The sequence below is a fragment of the Hipposideros armiger genome, unplaced genomic scaffold (assembly GCF_001890085.2).
Source record: "Hipposideros armiger isolate ML-2016 unplaced genomic scaffold, ASM189008v1 scaffold_741, whole genome shotgun sequence".
NCBI classification, from domain to species: domain Eukaryota; kingdom Metazoa; phylum Chordata; class Mammalia; order Chiroptera; family Hipposideridae; genus Hipposideros; species Hipposideros armiger.
The window spans coordinates 611834-617833 of NW_017732091.1; the positions used below are offsets into that span (position 1 = coordinate 611834).

The window sequence follows — 6000 nt, forward strand, 5'->3', positions numbered from 1 at the left end:
GGTGCCCTGACTACTCACAATCTTATTAGCTTTCCCTTTCCCCCACCCTTCAACAAGTCACTGGCCAGCTAAGTCCCCTTTACCTCTCTAGCCACCTCTGGGGTCTTACAGACCCCACCAAACTCAACGCGAATTCCCGTTTTTAGCTCTCCATCTCGCCCCTCCGGTGCTCCTTCATCCCAGGACCCTAGGACCGTCCCGTCTCATTTAGCCTCTCCAAGCACTGCTTGGGACACCACCTCTTAAAAAAAACGAGAGACGCCTCCGTCTCTCCCCACCGCTCAGGGAACGGTGGGCAGAGGACGCACCCCCCCCCCCTTCAAGGTTTATCCAGACTCAACTCACTAAATCCGCAACCTCGACCCCCGCCCCTTTTCTCCCCTCCCCCCTACGGATTTTCGCGGCTGTGGCTACCCCTGCCCCCAAACCTGCTCAAAACACGCGGACGCGGACCCGATTCCCCTAAACCCCCGGCTCCGGTCCTTCCCCTCCCCCTCCCCCCGAGGTGCCACTTACCCCCGAGGCAGGAGTGGGGGAGGGGAGAGGAGGAGCAGAGCAGGGGAGGGGGCTTCGGTTCGGGGCGGCTCTCAGCCCCGGGGGGCCGGGGCCGGGGCCAGAGGCAGCGGCGGCGCAGCGTCTCCCCCCGGCGGCGGCAGCGGCGGCGGCGGCGCTGTCCCACTCCCGCAGGCACACATAGGCTCCATTGTCCGCCGGCGCCTCCCCCTTTCCGGCTACCCCCAGCCGCACCGCGCCACGAAAGGTACCGCCGGCCCCGCCTCGGACGCGAGCGGGCAAGTGCCCCCTCCCCCCGGCCCTGACGTCCCTCCCGGCGAGGGAATGGGGACGGCCCCCTCCCCGCCTCAGCGCCGGGCCCGCCGCCGGGAAGGGCCCGCCCCCCTCCAAGGGAATGTCACTTGTCCCCCTCCCGGAACGTGCGCAATGGTACCAACCCGGCCGCTTCCTCCTCCCCCTCCCCTGCCTTCCCGGAGAGGCCCCGCCCCCGGAGCCCCGCCCACCAAGGAGCCTCGCCCCCTCGCCCCCGCCCCTCCCTCCTACATTTTACTACGGGACCGCCCACCGCCGGCACCACCTCCGGCTTTGCATGGACACGCCCACCAGGTTCCCTCCCTAGTCCGTCACCCGGCCAGAGGTGACGCCTACTCCCCACCTTAAAGCGGCAGAGCCCTCTTTCTCAACTAAAAGAACCTCCCCCAAAGGCTCGCGGGGTGGAAGGTGCGCCCCCCCCATGGAGGGCCTCATCTTTCCCGCACCTTCCTCCCCACGCACACACTCACCCGGACCTCCCCACCGCCACCCGCAGCACTGAGGAGCAACCCAAGGGGGCTGGAAAAGGCGCGGAGGGGGGAAGGGCAGCGTGGAATTTGGCCATCTTTGACAGAAACGAATTGGGAGCTGCCAAAGGAAGGGGTCTTTCCCTCACACTTGCCTGCTGCCTTAGCCCCGGCCTAGTCCTCAGTCTTCAAGGCTTACCCCCTCACGTCTCCAGGGTGCATGCAGTCCCACCCTGCCCCATCCCTCTCCGGTCCCTAGTCTTCACCCCTCAACCTCTGCACTGCCTTTGGTCTTGCCGTCTCTCTCCCCTCCCAGGGGAGCAGGCCCTTCTCAGGGTTGCACTCTCCTCCCCCCTGCCCAAAACAGCTTCTCGCCAGGGTCCTGCCGGCGCGGTGGCTGGTGCCGGGTCTCTCCGTCCCTTTCGAGCCCAGCCCCGCTCGCGCATCGCTACCTAGTGCCCGTAGGGGACCTTCTGCCCAAATCCTCGCATCGCTTCACAGCCGCTTTTTAATCGCAGTATCACTCCCCTGATTTTTTGGAAGGCCTCTGCTTTGGAGAGCCCAAAGCCGGGGCATCCCGGCACTGTCCCCTGTGAAGTGAGAGGGTAACCCATTAGACTGCACTTTTTCTTAGCAGGAAAAATGACGGCATCAGGGTGAGCGCATGTTGCTGAATAAAGCTCAGATTCCAGCTACTCCTGGTGTATCTTTGCGGCCCTTGTTGCTGCTGTGACCAACTGTTATTACAGACCTGTCTGCTCCACAGCACCCCGCCGCCCCCCCCTCTCTCTCTCTCTCTCTCTCTCTCTCTCTCTCTCTCTCCTCTCTCTCTCCTCTCTCTTCCTAGTCTTGATGTCAGATGTTGCTACAGCTGCAGGTACTGGCCCCACAGCTTTCGGAATGGGCTAAGTGAAGACTGCCTGTGTTATAATGGACTGCGTATTATCCCTGAGGATAGATGGAGGCAACATGGCCAAGACAAGTAGATACATTTTCTTCTGCGTTTGCTTCTATCACCCATGGTTTTAACCAGGGCACCACTTACTTCTGTGTCCATTCCCCGCCTATAAAATAGGAAACCTTCCTTGGGGCAACCTTTTAACCGAATGGTGCTTGGTTGTAAAGGATGGTACAGGAGAGCCGTAAATGATAAAGCTTTGGGAACCACTTACAACTCTTGACTGGTCATATAAGTTTCTATGCCACGTCTCCCAAGCTTAGACCCTATGAAAAACTGTTTCTTTCATGACAAGATGTTTTCACTTTGTCTTCCATTATGACTGAGGGTGTAAATAAAGAAAAAAGACAATAGTAGGTAAAAATGATATAAATCTAAGATCAATTGAAGGATTCTAAAATGGGAAATAATGAAAATGAAATGCTATTTTTGGTTAAGCTTTGGAGATGGAACAGTTGATGTGACATAGGTAAGAGCCTCTATAGAAGAAGGCAGGAAGAAAGTCAGGTATGGACATATGAAAACACAGCTAAACACAAGAAACCCTTGGGATTGCTAATGTAGGTGGAAAGAAGGGATTCACAAACTGTATAAGGGAAAACCACTACTTAAATAAGTTCTGGAGTGTTCCAGACCAGATTACCTTTACTCAGAAAACTCAAAAACAAGCTCATTATAACAACCATACACATGCAAGAAAAGCCTTAACCATTTAATTAGGCATCACACCCCCACTGGACTATATGTGTCAAAGTTCAAGACTATTTACTGAACCAGAAAAAAAATGTACATCAATATTAAATGCATAACACCAGGGTAAAAGAGCAATGATACTGAGAATTTAGGTATGCAGAAAGTCATGAAATCCAAAGTTTGGAGTCTCCACATTAATGGTATTTTAGCGACATTGCAGATGAGATAGAAATGTCTCTTAATATGTGATTTATTCTATCAAATAGTTTATCCAGTTTACTAAATGTTTGTCCTCTGAATTTTCCAACTTCCATTCATCTCACTTGAGAAAGAATTCTGTTTTGCCATATAGGGATCAAGCATACTGTATATACTCGTACCTGAATACTAACGGAGAATGACGAAATCATTTTTTAAATCATCCTATAAATAAAAGCTTCAAGCTGTTAATGCTACTCTAGCAATTCTAAGATAAATCATTGTTTTAATCCAAATGGTAAATTGTGTTTTTTTCTTTATTTCAAAAAAGGCTTTTGACGCTAAAGAGTCCTGGGTTTGATTTTTTTACTTTCTGAAATTTGCTTCTCATGATGATGATAAGTAGTACTACTGTGATGCAAACATGGATGATGAAAGACAGGCTTGTTAGTTCTTCAACTGATCTCAGCATCTGTTACTGAAGTTTGCCTTCAGTCTTTTCTACCTGTAAACCCCACTTTCAAAAGGCTTTTGTTCCCTTAGCTCTTGATGAACTTATACCTTTTATTTTACAGATGAGAATTCTAAGACAGAAATGTAGTGAATTGCCAAGACCATGCCCATTTTTAGGGCCTAGAATTCAAGTCAACACTCTACGGCACTGTTCTCACATCCAAGGATTGTGCAATCATAACAATATTTATTGTTGTAGGAGAGAACATGGAGTTCTACCTTACAAATTAGGAAATTAAGACTCAGAAAGGTTGAACCCACTTGGCCAGCTGGTAACAGGGTTATAAGAGGCCCTACCAAATTCTTGCCTTGGTCAACACCCTCAGCATGTCCATGATTTCTTGCTACTTATACTGACAGTTCCTTACCAACTCCTCTTCCTCGCTGTCCAAACAAAAGCCAGCGAGTTTCAACCCAGAGGAATACCACCAAGAGAGTCATTTATGACTGACAATGAAGGGTTAGGCTGGAATAGCATCTCAGCTCTCATAGTGCTACCGCCCAAAGCTGTAATAAAATAGGAAGTGATTTCTTCTTTAGGTTGCCCATGAAGGAGAAACAAATCTCTCTATCCTAGCTTTCACCAGCCCATTTAAGTAGTCCTAAAGCTTCATCTCTGCCGGGGAAATTTAGGGCTAAGTGTCTCTTTTGTAAGGCAGAAATCAATATTCCCACCGCCTTTCATCCTGCTGCTCCACCTGGGGCCATTGGCACTCTTGATGTGAGCTTGGGTCCTGTTCTGTGTCAATGCTTATCTGCTGTCCACAATTTGGGAAGTATAGGCACCCTATCTGTGAAAGTTCTGCCGGATCTGTGATGTGACATCCCCAAAGGTGATACCACCAATGTTTCCCCTTGATTTTCACACTCAAACCTACATGGGTGTGCCTCCTAGACCCTCATTGTCTGCCTTCTAAAAGTCATGCTTATGTCACGTTCAATCTATTTCCTGAGCCCTAAAAGACAGGTCTACAAAAGCTGATCCCCTTCCTCAGTTTACCAATTGAACCACGGTCCATCATGGCTTCACATGAAACAACCGAACTGTTCCACGAGCTCCAACCATTTCTCCCCAAATCTCTTGATCTTCATACCAGTTCTTCACATCTGTCCTTATAATCCCACGTCCCTTTCCCTCCTCAGTTCCCACGAATTCACTGTTTCACTTCTTATTCTTAACCTCTCTCCCAACAATAAGTCTGTGTATTTTTACTACTTCATTTCATTTTCTTCTCCTAGACATTGCTCTAGGAATTTTGCCCTTCAGATACAACTATTCTATTTTTCCTGGGTTCCATCTTCACTGCTGGACTGTTCCCTCTTCCCACAATCAACCCCGCCCTCACCCCCCACCCCCCACCCTGGCTTCTCTGGAATTTGCCACCCAACCACTGCAGCTTTGTCCTCCCCTCTGTGGCTTGCTTCCAGGTTGCTCTCACTAGCCCCCTTGCCTTTTGGGAACTCTAGACCCCCCATTATCCCAGCAATGGAAATTCCGAGAGGTATTCATTTCTTTTGTTTTCACTCCTGGGCTGCCAGACATTATTGAGAAAAACATGAAACCAAGAAAATAGATCTGAAACAAAACTCAGGTGATGAAACGTCAGCTGAACTTTAGGACTTTGTTTTTTTGTGTGTGTTTTTTTTTCAGTTTTATTTATGATTGCCCAAATCTTCTGACAGCCCTGGTGTCTATCAATAAGAGGACAATAAAGAAAACAATGGTATATTTAAACAGGAAAAAAACGAGGAGAACTTTAGTACTTGTACTTGGCAATCCTTTTATGTATGCTTATTGTCTCCTATATCATTTCCCACAGCAATTATTCCAAATTTTATCCACTACTTCACCTATATGGCCAGACCAACCTTGTCATCTCAACCCACCTCTGAAGGGGTTTGGTCAATTATTCCTCTTCCATGTACTTACCTCTTGCTTTACTTTTTTACACCAATGTTCTTTTCCCCCCTTTCTTTTAATTCCCAACTTATCCAAAGAGTAATCTACATTCTCTGCCACCACAATTCTTTTTCCCATTCTGTAATAACCCAGCCATTCTCTCAAAATTCTTTCTCCTACATGGCCAAACCTAATCGCCAAATCCATCGAATGAATATCCTTTTCTTTCTGAATCTCTTATAGTTTGAATTCCAAGATATAATGATATTCTGGTATGGTCTTCTCCCCATCAATTTAATTAAGATATAATTGGCAGATAACGTTGTATAAATTTAATGCCTACAACGTATGATTTGATGTATGTATATATTGTAAAATGATTACCACACTGTTTAATTAACACCCATCACCATATATATATATATATATATATATATATATATATA

At 48.2% G+C, this 6000-nt stretch overlaps 1 protein-coding gene across 5 annotated transcripts in view; it reads right to left on the reverse strand.

The window, feature by feature from the left end:
- BCL9 (BCL9 transcription coactivator) overlaps window positions 1-6000 on the reverse strand; it is an 82512-nt gene that overhangs the window by 23876 nt on the left and 52636 nt on the right. Inside the window, exon 1 of one of the 5 annotated variants that reach the window (XM_019627815.1) lies at window positions 951-976. The exons of 3 other annotated variants lie outside the window; for them this stretch is intronic. The gene's annotated coding sequence lies outside the window, so the exon portion shown is untranslated. Of the gene's footprint in view, window positions 1-516; window positions 598-950; window positions 977-6000 lie in introns of those variants that run through there. One more of the 5 variants, XM_019627814.1, reaches the window with a different exon arrangement.